The sequence below is a fragment of the Molothrus aeneus genome, chromosome 3 (assembly GCF_037042795.1).
Source record: "Molothrus aeneus isolate 106 chromosome 3, BPBGC_Maene_1.0, whole genome shotgun sequence".
Classification (NCBI taxonomy): Eukaryota; Metazoa; Chordata; class Aves; order Passeriformes; family Icteridae; genus Molothrus; species Molothrus aeneus.
In genome coordinates this window covers 18,951,594-18,965,672 of record NC_089648.1, presented here as the reverse complement: position 1 = coordinate 18,965,672, position 14,079 = coordinate 18,951,594, and the positions used below count along the sequence as shown (strand labels likewise).

The following is a 14,079-nucleotide window of genomic DNA, read 5'->3' as shown; positions in this document are numbered from 1 at the left end:
AAAACCTTGTTTCCAGCAGTCAAGTAATAAGAGACAAGCTTTCTCATTTAAAAAGAGATTTCTGGCTCTTGTAATTAAAGAGGAACAACTGAAGGTAACTGTGATAAAACAGAAGTCCAGTAGAAGCATAATGACACTTCTCAAGTCACACCTTTCAGCTAGTCTCAAGATTTTCAATAAGCAGTATCAGTTTTAATTATCAGTCTCAGACTCCAACAGTACACAGACACTCCAAGAAACATATCCTACCTATTTTATTCAGACACTTAGGACTTTGCTTAAATATTAAGTCTGACACTGTTCATCTAGACCTGTCTGATTCCTGCACAGGTCCCGAATGTGTCCTTTCCTCCGTCTATCTATGCATAATAACTGTGACTACAGGATTTTCTTTTTAACTTTTAAATGCACATGGATCCTAATCAACATATGGAACACCTTCTGCATTCATCACAAAATGAGTGGCTAAATTCTTCTCATTGAAACTCCTCCATAATAGTCACTTTTTCCTTTTCATCATCAAGACTTTAAACCAAAACTAATACAAACACTGGGAATTGTGTATGCCTAAGCTACTTGCTCTTCTCATTAGATGCTCTGCACTACTCAGTCATTCAGGATTCTCTGTCCCATTGCATTAAATATGCTCATTTTTTTTTGTTATGAGTATAATTAAAATTGTTTGGGTTTTCACACTGTTCTTATCTTTTATTTGCTCTCTAAAATATCCAGCATGCATTGAAACTAGTGTAAGTGATAATATAGACATAAATATCACCATGGAGGCATCACAATAAATTTGATGTTGGGAATAATTCATTCAAGGTATCTAGATCCAATTTAAATTCTTTTCCAATCTTAACTGAGCCTTCATAACCAGATGAACTTAAACGAAGGTGTAAAACTTCATGCTACACTGGTAAACCACCCTAACTAGGAAATAAATTTTCAGTGATTAAGTTGAATTGTTCATACAAAACGCCAGTTTCAGCTTTTCACCCATACAAAATAGCTTGGAAAACATATACTGCATGTGTTTATTATAGCTACAGTTGCTATGAACATCTATAACTCTCCAACAATTTCTTTGATTTATGTTCAAAAACATACAGGGCATGAAATGATGCCTGCAACCTTACATTTCCCTCAAGAACATTGTGGGGAGAAGATATATTCCAAAACATCATGTTAGATTCCTTGTTATGTCTTCTTTTTAAAATAAATGTATGATAATCAATTACACATGCTTCAAAGCAACTGCCACTAGATTCCCCAACAGAAAAGCTGTTTGAGAAAAGTTCCATTTTCTTTCCCCTAATGGTCAAGTTATAGTAAGAGATCTTGCCTAGATATTAAAGGAAAAAAATGTATTGTAAAGGATAGGCCTTGCTCCACTTGTATATGCATGCACAGGTTTGTGCTTGTCTGGACTTGACTTAGAACAAGGTTTTCAGAGAAGTAACATCTCCACTGATCAACATGCTAAAAACGGATGTGTGTGTGAAGATCTTGCACCTAATCTGCTTGTCATTTATGCTTGTAGTAATCCAAATGATGTCAAGAGAATGACACAGATGATAAGTTAATGTATCAGGCTCAACTTCCCTTTCAATCTCAATATGCAAAACATTCCTTTAAGAAGTCCACCCAGCTGTAGCCTCCACTAGAAACAGAAACCTGCGGATGTTTATAGGAATATCAATTAAGCTGAATGGGAGCTCCACCATTAATGCTGGTGCATGTAAGATTGCACTGTGCAGATCTGCCTGAACTCCACACAGTGGCTGAAGTGCACATTTTCTCTGGGGTATTGAGGCCAGTGGGTTATATGCCATTACCAGGTAAGCGTAATATGGATGGTATTTCCACAGTCTCATGGCTCTGGCAGAGGGACAAGAGCAGCATCCCCAGGCAGCACTCTTGCCCGCGGTGGGAAGACAGGAGCAGCCAGGAATGCATAGAGCACATAGACCACCCCCAGCACAGAAAAGATCAGGACCTACTGCCTGCCCTGCTTCAGGTAGTTTGTGCTGCCTGCATCCCAAACAGCGAGCTGCCACTCCCTGTGTCCTGGGCATTTAATTCAATCCTCGGGTTACACTGTTCAAACTAAAGAGCTGACAACTAATATAGAAAACTGGACTAGAAACTAGATGGTACAAGCCCCTCTAAGGAGGATTGGCACCTGCTAACACTGAATTTCCAGCAATTATGGTATAAGGTGGATGTGTGACTTATTTTATGGCCCTGTTCATCCCTGTAAGTGTGCAAAATTTGCATGCCAAATAGGGAGATGGAAATTCTACTCTTTATTTCTTCTCCTATTTTCTTTGACTCAAACCCTCAAAGAATGAAAATTCACAGGAGGGGAAATACAGGCTTGCACCCTCTTTGGCCCCCAGTGCTATTTTATCCATTACTAAGGAAGCCAAGGAGGAGGAGGGGGGGAGAGGACTGGACATGCGCGCCTACCACACATGCAGTCCCAGCGAGATAGCATCAACAGTTGTTCTCCTATTTTCACAGTGGGAAATAAGCAGGTACTAGCTGTATTGGAATAATCAGGAGGAATCTAGGTCAAAATCAAAGTGAGACTGCTCTGTCCATTTCACAAAACTCACATGCAAACACAATATCCATGTAAAAACAAAGAAGTTATTTGTAGCAGTTATTTCTGTTAGGATTGCTAAACAAGCATGCAGACATTGGCCTACCTTGAGTAAAAGGCACTATTCCTTCTTTGTGACTTCTGAAAAGGCATTCAAAATCAATATAAAATTGCAATATTAGGAAATTTTATAATCATTATTTCAAAAAAGCAGACTTGAAAGGGTATCTTGTTCATGGGTAAATCTTCAGTTAGTTTTTCTAGTACCAGTGGTTCAATCGAAAGATTCGCCAACTGCCCCCTGGAGAAAACTGAAGATCTGCATTTAAATGGAGATATAGTATTTCCAAATGCACGGTACCTGCAAGGCAGATACTGTCAAGGTTTCTTAGTGAGTGGATCTCAAATTGTATTAGGTACATTTCAGTGCCATAACTATCCCCATTTCGTAGGACTGGAGCTATTTCCATATCTTTTTTTTCCTGTATGCGGGCTTTGTAATATTTGTCCTTGTAAGACAAAATTAAACCCCCATCCACAACAAAGCCTTCACATAGCAACAACAAGGAATTAAAACCGTATGCATAATTTTCTGATGGGGATGATGAAGACTGTATTAGATGGCCTGACTGAAAATCTTAAATAATTGAAAACTCTGATGACTTAATAGAGTAGCGAGCTTGGTTTACAATGCAGCCAATTTAGAGCCATAAAAACACCGTGTAAAATGTTTATCTTGTGGTTGACCATTACATATCCTATTTATTATTCCAAAGTATTTCAACAGCATTTTTCTTCATCAGTGTGGCTGCTGGCATTTAGCACCCACTCGCTAAATTCACGTGATTTTCCTGGAACAGCTTTAGGAAAAGAAAACAAAAAATTAGCAGATCACTACAAAAATGTTCCTTGCTACTATATGCCTCTTTTTCACATTCTGACTTGAACCGACTTCATGTGCTGCAAAATACGTTTGAAACCACCGAGGCTAAAATATAATAAATCAAAGCCATATTCGTGAAGTTAAAAAGACTGGTGCAACTACTGATCCTGCCACATCAGAGAACCAAAAAAAAAAAAAAAAATCAAACCTCATGAATACTTTGTTGCTAAAGTAAATGAGTTCAAAGAGCAGTGTTCCTCTTAGGAAAACATCTTAATTTTCATATCAGAAAATCATCCTAACCTTCCAAAAAAGTTTTTACGATTACGCAAGGAAGGCAGAGAGAAGGTTTAGAGTGCAAAAGACACTCGTGATGGGCTTCAGACACGCAGGCATTAGTCCAGGCAGCCTCTCGCTGAAATTCAGGTTGCAATTGAAATGTCCCTGTAAACAAGGTTACTGCGAACGGCCCAAGATATCCTTCTCAGCAACACCTTCACCAGGAGCCCTTCAGCTGTCTACTTAGTTTGTTATACCTTATCTCACAGCCCTGACATCCTAATGCCGATTCAAATTCGGGATTCAAAATGAAAGACGAAATATCTCTAAGATCACTTAATATTGAAATACCATTGCAGTAATAAGTGGTGCCAGGCTGGAGATATGGATATAGTACTCTAGTGGTAACCTTTTAATTTCTGACAAAATACTGTGGAATAACTGTGATACTGCACAGACAGTTAATGCAATTGATTTGTTTTCCTTATTTTGATAATGAGCACACTGAATGTCGTGCTTACCTTCTCCTGCCCCTGGCACATTTTTAAAGTCCTCTAAAAGGAGACTTGCCATATTCCTGTACTGACATGAAACACCTCACACCACGGAGCCCCCCTTTCCAGCACGCTGAACCCCAGCTACCCTGATGCTCCCAAGACAAGGAAGATCATAACCATATGAGTCGCTTTGTCATTTTAAGTCTTTGACTATTTTCAGTGGAAATGCAATGCACGCACCATGTATAATCTAATGTAGGTTATATTGTAAACTACTCCCATTCTCAAAGTGAGGGTAGGCATGCTACACCAGAACATTTTGTCCTCTGAAATAAAACAGGGGAGTAACAATGAAATGTATCAAGCAAGTTTTGTATGTTGTATTTTAAACAGGGTAGCTAATAAATGCCTAAAACTTTGGTGGGTTTTTACAAAGGGCACTTGGATTTCCCTCCCATTCACAGACACTGATAGGTTGAAGTGCAGGGGGGCGGGGGGGAGACAGGGGGGGTTGTAATCTGCTTTTCTGTTGTGCTATGCTTACTGTTAGAATACCCTTAATAGTATCAAAAGACAGGATTCCAGGGATAGGGGTGCAGTGGGACAATACAAGGGAAGGAGAGAATTACAGGAGAGAAACCCAAGCTGCTCAGTGCCTGCCTTCCCACACTACTATTCACCTTCATTTTAGTCTCCTTTATATTCTACTCATTTTTACTTGCCTCCCCCATTATTTAGTCATCTCTTAAATGCAGTCCTCTCTTTTCCGGGATCACGAAAAACATATTAACTAGAACGAGTAGACGGAGTGCATCCCCTGCAGCACTTCAAAATGTACCTCCAGACCAGTCATGCCTTCATGGCATTAATGACCAGGGGAAAATAAAAATAAAATTCATTTTCAAAAAAACCACAAAAGTGAAAAAAATTCTTCACCGCCAGGTCACACTCAGACCCCACAGGCAGCCGCCCCCCCAAATGCCCCCTCTCCCCCACGGCCGGCGTTGGGAGAGCCAAGTGCCAGGAGGAGCGGGCAGTCCGTGGACTTTGCACACTTTCCTTCGCCCCTCCTGATCCCGGCACGGCGCGGCCCCGCCGCCTTTGTGTGCGCGCGTCCGCCCGCGGGTCCCGACACCCGGCACGGAGCGCGTCCCGCGTGGGGCGGCCACGCCGCCGCTCCCGCCCGGCAGCGCAGCGCCCTGACCCCCGCCCGGCGGGCACGGCTCCCCCGGGCCTGCTCCGCTCCCGCACAAGTGTTCCAGGAAGGAGCGAGCGGCGGGGGAGGGAAGGGGACGGGGACGAGGAGGGGCCCCCCCGCCGGCCTCGCCCCGCGCCGCGGCCGGGACACTTCGGGGCTGCCGTGAGGGCACGGCCGGGGGGCAGGGCGGCATGGGCAGCCGCGCCACAGCCACCCAGCAGCGCGCCCCGGCACCGGCTGGCAGAGTCCGGTGCCCCGGCTCCGCTCGCAGCCACCCCGGGACCCCGGCCCTAAACTCTTGCTCGGCTAAAGCCTCGTCACTTTCCCGGCACTCCTGACCCTGGGCGGGAGGGGACACACACACACACACACACAAAACCTGCAGGGCAGATCTGTCAGCAGCCAAAAAATCATTCTCCTTCCCTTCCCCCCCCCCACCTCCCCCCCCCCCATATTCACCAGGGCCAGTAATTCTAAATAATTGTCCGAGAGGCGAGAGCCACTGAACCCCGGGTGGCCGGTGCTGCCGTGCCGCTTTTTCCAAAGCAGGATTTTTTGGGGGTGAATGACTCTGAGCAAGTGCAATTGGCAAGGGCTGAAGGTGGAATGGGGCGGGGGGGTGGGGGGGCAGAGCGCTCCTGGCAGCGGCTCATCTCCAAGCACAAACATGCCCCCCATGCAATGTCAGCTGGCGGGGGTGCGGGGGGGTGCGGGGTGCGGGGACTCGCTTTACCTGGTCAGCTCAGAACCGCAGGCAGGTTAATCAGGTGAGTCGTCGGGGATTTTAAAGAAGCCGAAGCCGGTTTCTTTGCTAGGAAAGTCTACAACACCATGCAGGGACATTGCAAAATCTTTACACACGCCTCCTTTAACTGGGCTCCCGCGACCTCCGCCGGCGAGGGGGGAGCCAGCGGCGGGCGGGAGGCCGAGCGGCGCCGCGGCGGCGGCGCGGGGGGCGCGGGGGGCAGCGGCGGCGGCGGGCACGGCCCGGCGGGCGGACAGCGGCGGCGGGCGGGCGGCGGCGGCCCCGGTCCCCGCGGCCCCGGCCCCGGCAGCGTCCCCGCGCCTCCCTGCCGCCTTGGTAGCGCCGGTCCGCACTCGGCCTGACCCGGGACGTCACGGCGCCTGCCTGTGTTCCCAATGATAACTTGGCAGGAGCAGGGGGAAGCGGCCGGGTTTTTCCTGGGCTCGTTACCGGGTACGTGCACGTTTCTTTCGCATGCGGATTTTTTTTTTTTAATTTTTTTGGTTTTTTAAGGCGCAGTAACGAAAAGCCGGGACAGGAAATCCGGGGCGCGGCGGGGGCTGCCGCCCCGCGATGGTGGCGGCCGCTCGCCGGCGGGCGCGGGGGAGCGGCGGCGCGGGGCGCAGGCATGCGTTCATCTCCGTGTCTTTCATTTTACCTTCAGGGTGACATTCAGTGCCGGGCGAGCCTCGCCGGTCACCGCCACGTCCCACCTGGAAAAAACACAAACAAAACCACAAAAAAAAAAAAAAAAAAAAAAAAAACACCCACCCAACAAGAACAACAAAAAAAAAAAAAAAAAAAAAAGGCGACTGCCGAAAAGGGGGGATGGGGAGAGAGAGAAGGTGCCGGCCGCCCACGGCTGGGATGCGGGCGGCGGACGGGACACCTCGCCCAGGGGACGCGGGGACACACGCGCCACCGGCCGCCAGCAGGCCATGTGCCGAGGGCCGGCGGGGGCGGGGCAACGGGCACCGCACACACACAAAATCAGTAAATTAAAAAAAAGGAAAAAAGAAAGAAAAGGAATGCCAGAGGAGGCCGGGCGAGGAGCGAGGATGCCGCACCGCAGCTGCCGTGCAGGCCCGGCGCCGCGCTCCCCCCAATCCCCTGCAAGGCTCTGCAGGGGAAGGTGCGGGAGCCCCCGGCGCACAGCGCCCCACGGCCCCGCCGGGAGCCGGGGTGCCCGGGGGGGCTGCGGGCAGGGCAGCCCGGGCCTCACCGGGGCAGCCGGCTGCGCAATGGCGTCGCCGCCGAGGAGACCCAAGGGCTGGCGCAGAGCCTGGCGCGGCTCGGTGAGGGGAGCCCGAGCCATCGCTCCCCACCTCCGCTGCTGGGGCAGCCGAGCAGCTGCTCCCCAAAGCGGGAGGATTCGCGTTAAGATCAGGGCCAGCCGGGCCTGCGGCAGCCCCGGGGCCGCTGTGAGCGCCGAGCAGGCTGGCAGCGCTGTGCCCGGCCATGGCAGCGGCCACACGCATCCGCTGCCCTGGCTTCGTGTGCTTCGCAAAGCCCGATCCTGCAAATCTCCATGAACGCTCCCACTAAATTCCGAGGGCATTTTCACGTGTGAGACTTAACTAGCCTGTAAAAGTATTCCTAGAACTAGGCCTCGTTTGAACTATCCGTGGCAGCCTGAGTTTAACTGCCTCCTCATCTAAAAACCAGTTGTTACCCACACATTGCATCCCAAACTGCTGCAGCACCACCACACCACCTACTCTGTGACCGCAGAGCGTCCCAGCAGAGCCCTGAGACAAGTTTCCCTCTTCTGTGTTGCTTTTCACACCATCTATTATAATGACAGCAAGTTACAACATCATCAATGCACAGGTAACTAGCGCAGCAGAGTCTGTGAAGGGAATCATGTAGCAGGGCTGAAACTAAATTATTTTTTTGCAACTGCCTCTGTTCAGCCTTAATATTAGCATTAATACTTTAATTTTCCTCATTTAAATACAAACAAAAGGGAAAATTGCCTTTGCTTAATATTGTTACTACTCAGGTTTTGCAATTACAGTTTTTATAAGGCGATAAAGTTGGGGAGAAGTTAGTGTAAACCTTTCCTGCTGCTGGGCTCAGTGCCCTCAGCAGCAGCTATGGTGGGATCACCTACTGCAGCTGGGAAAAGAGTTGGGGAAGAAAGAAATCATTCTTGGAATATCCTACAGTCCAAGTGTCATTTTCAGAAGCCTGAAATTGAAAGCACTGGGTTGTAGGTTTTTTTCTTTTTAAACCCAAGCTACTCAGGATGCTTTCTGGCTTGGCTAGAAAGACAAGTTTGCTACACGTTTCTGTTCTGGAATCATTTTGAACTGCTTTTAGTCTAAATTCTTACCTGTCTTTACTGTCTCAGCAGAGCATATTACTGATACATGTTTTTGGTAGACTTGAAAAGCAGTGTGTACAGCTTGATTTTTGTCTGTGTTTCGCCATTCATTTTTAAGTGAAGCTCTTTTGATTGATGTTAGGAATTTGTTTGAAGGGGTGAAGGGTATGGCATAGCTACCCAAGATGCTACTTAAAATTGCACCCTACCTCAGCTTACAGAGATTTTTCATTGTGATTGTCACACTTTTAAAAGCACATGAGTTAATCAAATTGCTATTTTTGGAATGCACTTAAAGGAACATTAAAATGCATTAATTTCATTAAAATAAATGAGCAGATAGGTAACAAAACAAGTATCAGCCAAATAAGCAAGATCTCAACTATGAAGCCAAATCCAGCCCTAGTGAAATCATCTGAGTTGTGCTTGTCTACAGCACATTTAATTTGGCTTCTGCAGTCACACAGCTGACGCTTTATTTGGTTTTCAGAGGTGTGTATATTAAAAATGTGCGAGCCATGCTGCTTCTCCAGCATGATTAACCACTGAAGTGAAATTCACCTGGTTCCCATTTAGCTCTGATGTGCAGTGCTATCACACATGCAGTTTTTGGTGTGCCTACACACCTGAGATGCAGAGAGGTATTCCCAGCCCCTGTGTCAGTCTAAGGGGTGTGAGTTGAGTCTGAAGTGAAGGTGCACTCAGGTGGATTTCAGCAGAGGCTGTTCACAACCAGCTGCATATATATGCTCCAGTTAATAGGCTGTACTGGAGTCTGTGCTACCATCTTTCATTACTGCTGTTACTCATGCCAGTGAGAGTAAAGGAGGAGTTGGTGTGTCTGTAATCACATATTAATTTGCCATGTAGATATATCCTAAGAACCTCTCAGCCCAGGAAAATTATGCTGGAATAAGGTTGGATGTGAATGTAAAGCAGAACTGTGTTCAGTTTATTCATTCTGGAATGACCGAGTTGTTTCCTGGTTTCACTTAATCCACTTTCAAAGTGGATTAAGGTAATTCAAGAAACTGAATTCTTATGCTGGCGCAGGAGTTGTCTACACATGGGTTTAGTCGAACATAATTACTGCAGTGTACCTAATAAGTGTCTTGAAATAACTTTGTGTGTAGACGAGTCCAGAGTCCCACAGGTGAAAACAACAGAATTTAGTCATTTTGTATAACATGAGGTTAATTTAGCCAAACATTTGACCTACTTCTTCTCTCATGAAGCATATTTAATTCATTACAGGTTTTTCTTCTTCAACGAAATCCCCACAACAGAAATGTATTTATGATCAGTTTCAAGATAGCAATGCCTTGTGCACTCCACTAAAAATAAACAATTTAACCAGTATATACTCTAAATACGTTCTCAACTGCCCTAAAGAGGAGAAAAGGTTCTTTACTGGAAGAAATACCAGCTTCTCAATCATAAATATTTTGAATGGGTTGTTCCAAACAAAAGGTAAACAAACACCAAAGCTCTACTCTGCCCTCTGAGACATCCACGATCCATTTGACTGCATTCCATTCATAGCAATAGCACCCAGTCTGACTCAGCAATATTAGTTCCTGAATGAGGAACCTCACAGACTCACACAGAAGGGTTTGCAGAACAAGAGGGCCTTCAGGAGGCACCTTAAGAATGGAGAGCTAATTTATAGTTTGCTTACAGAGGTCTGAATCAGGGAGCAACTACCTAAAACCCAGGCAGGCTCTCTGCCTCTGCTCTGAATCCGGTGTATTGCATCACTGGCAATACAGGAAAGTGACTGAACTGATAATGAGAATGTATAAGGTGTTTTGTGACCTTGTGCCAAGTGCAAAGTTTGTCAAATGTCATTCAGCGTCATTCCATGCCACAGACATCCATGGAAGGGAGGTGACTCTCTAATGTGAATGAAGCCTCCTAAACTTTAAACTTAAGACTGTTTGTTGGTTTGCTTTTGTCAAAGGAGAAGGCAGGGGGGAGGGGATGGAACCAAAAAAAAAACTAGATGAGGTAGAAATTATGTAAACTCTGGTAGTAAACAAGCCAATTTTTTAAAAGAAGCATAAATATAAAAGCCAAATGATACAAACTGCTGACCCTTTAAACATTGACATAGGAATAGCCATTAAAAGCTATGAAGATGAAAAAATCCAACTTCTACTTTGTGTCAAGGACTGCAATGTGTCACACATTACAGAGGGTAACCTGGAGTCTTCCCTTACACAGATAAAGTAGTCCCAGCTACTCTGTGTAACAGGCAAGGATGCCCACAGGATTCTCATTTTGTGATTACAAGCATGGCTTTGCCCTCCCGTGCTTGTCTTGGTTAAGGATATAGGGAATGGATTTCATCTACAACTCCCTTATGCCAAACCTGTTTATTTAATTAAGAATAATTCTGGTAACAAAATAAGCATTGACTGAAGAAGGTAAACATGGACAAACATAAACAAGAAATCAAGTGCTTAAATTCTGTGGTGCTGAATGACTTGGACCATAGGTCTTGATATTAAGGCTCAAATATTAAGCCTGGTATTAAACTCAGGTTGAAGGCAATGAGAGTTTTATAGGAGTATGCCTGATCTGAAATGCTTGAATAAAAAAATGAATTGGATTATTGTGCACTCTGCTCCCACTGAGAGACCTCTGAGTGTTAGATCCATCTGCAGTGCTGGGGTATCCAGGCTCTCCCCCACTCCTGTCATTACAGGGGCATTACTCATCCAGAGGGGAAGGTGTCCTAAATCCCCAAGACGATTGGCACAGCACACGCAAGAGGAAATCTCAGCGCTCAGCCAATGCCAGGCAATGAAGGATCCTCTCTGGGAGTTGGTTAGTAGTGCCAATGTTTGATATTTGTCGTAACAACCACCGACTGTTTTGTTTTTTGTTCTAACAATGTGAATTATGCATTAAACATTAATACAAGTGAGTGTACTTTCTTTTGATCTTCAAGCATAATCATTTCTAATGAGAGCTTATACATGAGCATTGAAACAAATCCCTGAGTCATGCGAATTTACATTGGTTTTACTCTGTGGGAAAGATCCCACATGAGTTACTCATGTCTGTAAAACATAACATACTTAGAAGAAAAAAATGAGCTTGCATTTGTCTGTTGGAACATAAATATCTGCGTAGACATTTGGCTTGTGCCAAAGTCAGTAATGAAACATTAAATGAAACATTAAAAAGTTAATTTATCAGAGATCAGGATTCAGGGTGGGGCCCTCAACTAATGTGAGATCCAAGTCTACTCAGAATAAGGTCACCTCTTAGTTTCTCCCATCTGGCTTCTTAAAAGAGTTGAGTCTAGTATCAGAGGAATTTGAACTAGCTCTAAGTAAAAAGATCAGAATTTGGCTTGCTTGATAGAGATAAAAGTTGCCAAACTGCCATCACCAAGTTATAATATGCCAATCCATGGCAGGCAAACTGTGCAGTGCTAAGTGGCACCTCTCCAAATGCCCTTGACAGCCAGTGCAGGCCAGGCCCACTGTAGAACCTGCTTGGCCATGTTTAATATCTGCACTTCTTAAAACAACAGTCACAAATGGTGCATTCCATAAAAACATAAACACTGTGGATTGTGCAACTGCCAAGACAGTTATTTAAAATGCAAACAGAATTTAAGCCCTTTCCCCTTTGACACACTGCACAAATATTAAACCAACAAGCGATTAACAGTCTGCACTAAAGCAGCCATGCTGCATGTGCAAGGGACAGGCAGCACACTGGGGAAAGTGTACGTGATGGGCCCCACTCCTGGGGCTGCAGGTACTCACTACAAGATTTCCAGAATGCCTCTTGCTTTTCCAAACAGATCTCAATGCCAAAGGTTGCAGGAAGTGGCTGTCAGGAAGGTATTATGTTTAATGGCAGATAAGTTCTATCTATGATTAAGGCCATATCTCAGGAATTCTCAAAAGCCCATTAATGTATTTTATTCTTAATGTGTAAGTGCTAAAGGAGTCCTGGAAGCCAGAAATCCAGGATTACCCCACATAATTCAATGTTTTCACAGGAGGCTACAGTCATGCTCTCTGCTGCTTCCCTTCTCTTGTCTGAATAACCTTAAATACTGATGGTACATCTTCAAAAGGAGAGTGGAAGCAGCCTATGCATAGAATAGTTTATAGACTGAAGAAGAGCAAACACAAAACCCTTCATCCCTGAACTTGAATTCTCCAAGTGCTCTTTTTTATATAATGACAGAGGAACTGATATTATTGCAGTAGAGAAGAAAGCATCCAAGACACTCCATTATGGAACCCCAACACTGTTTGTATTCATTATCTTCCCTGAGGTTGCACGGCTTCACCTGGCACGTTAAGTTAAAAGATGGATAGGTCAATATTGGGTCTTAAATAATTTTGGATGGAAGGACCTCAACTGCCTCTAGACCCTGCTTGAAGCCCATTGACATTATCCAGCTTTAAGAGTTCAGTGAGTCTTCTGACTTTTCAGAATGCGTCAGTACATCCCCAGGCACACACAAAGAGCTGTGCTTGCAAAGATGGGATAGATACAGGTAGAAAATGGTGTACAGGAGCATATAGGGAGGCCTCTCTAAGCATCAGCTGGGGTGACAAAGCATGCTGGCCCATGGGTTCCCAGGCTGTATTCACAGCCCTGGAATGCCTGCTGGAAACACTCCCCTGTAATTTAGCTCATTTGGTGTGCATTAAGGATGCTCATTTCTAGACCCCTGAGTGAAATGTGATACTGAACTCATTCTTCCTCTTACACCAGCAGGCCTCAGCAGATGGCCAAGAGGCCGATGAGAAGGAGGGAACACCAGTTTTAATCCAGTTGTTCATGATGGAAAACTATGAGAAAAGTGAAAAGATCTTATTCCACAGACCAAGGCATTTACTTATATTTAGCTGCCTAACCTCAGTCAGATCCCTGAATTTCATTACGTGAATGTTATGGTATGGTCTTATTTGGTAATTACCTGGTCAGAGCCACAGACAAGAAACAAGATATGCAACCAGTGAAAGCCCGGTGGAGGCATACCAATTTACACCAGCTGAGAATCCAATCTTCAATTTCAAATTAAAAAATTGAGAAGTTGCATTTTTCCATGGCATTTTAGTCATATTATACAGAGGGGGGGAAAAAACCAAGAAAATAAAAAAGAAAGTTGTAGCTGTTTATATAACCAGGACAGCAGCACAACCAGTGTGAAATCTTTAGCAATGAAATTCTACATCCAAATTATTGGGTATTTCAGTGTTGGTGCCATTTGGATTACTGCTTAACTTTAGGGCAGCAAGGTAAGCTCATTTGCTTGCCTCTGTCTTTTCAGCCACCATTAGGGCTCCCTTCCCATCCTCCAGGGAGAGGGAGAGAAGTTACACAATGGGTGTTTTTCCATGGGCGGATGTCTAAATGTGAAGGAAACAATTGAATTTTAATGACAATTTTGAGACTCTTGAAGTTAATTTCTGGGCAGTGCAGAAATTAGTGGGGCTTGCTGCTGCCAAGAGCTGCATGTTCTCCTCTCCTTCTGATGTTAGTAGGATTACAGGTCTCAGATTTTG

At 45.2% G+C, this 14,079-nt stretch overlaps 1 protein-coding gene and 1 long non-coding RNA gene across 7 annotated transcripts in view; one reads left to right on the top strand and one right to left on the bottom strand.

Moving 5' to 3' along the window:
• Positions 1 to 6,914, bottom strand: part of ESRRG (estrogen related receptor gamma) — a 371,220-nt gene extending 364,306 nt beyond the window's left edge. For 2 of the 5 annotated variants that reach the window (XM_066546420.1, XM_066546419.1), the window contains exon 1: positions 6,199 to 6,275. The gene's annotated coding sequence lies outside the window, so the exon portion shown is untranslated. Of the gene's footprint in view, positions 1 to 6,198; positions 6,304 to 6,868 lie in introns of those variants that run through there. The other 3 variants (XM_066546421.1, XM_066546417.1, XM_066546418.1) reach the window with 3 other exon arrangements.
• On the top strand, positions 6,561 to 11,470 carry LOC136554452 (uncharacterized). Of its 2 annotated transcripts, none has more exons than XR_010783334.1 (2): positions 6,561 to 6,663; positions 11,244 to 11,470. It is a non-coding gene; the product is annotated as an uncharacterized lncRNA (long non-coding RNA). The 2 variants fall into 2 exon arrangements; XR_010783333.1 differs by lacking the exon at positions 6,561 to 6,663 and adding an exon at positions 6,993 to 8,040.
• The last annotated feature ends 2,609 nt before the right edge of the window (positions 11,471 to 14,079 follow it).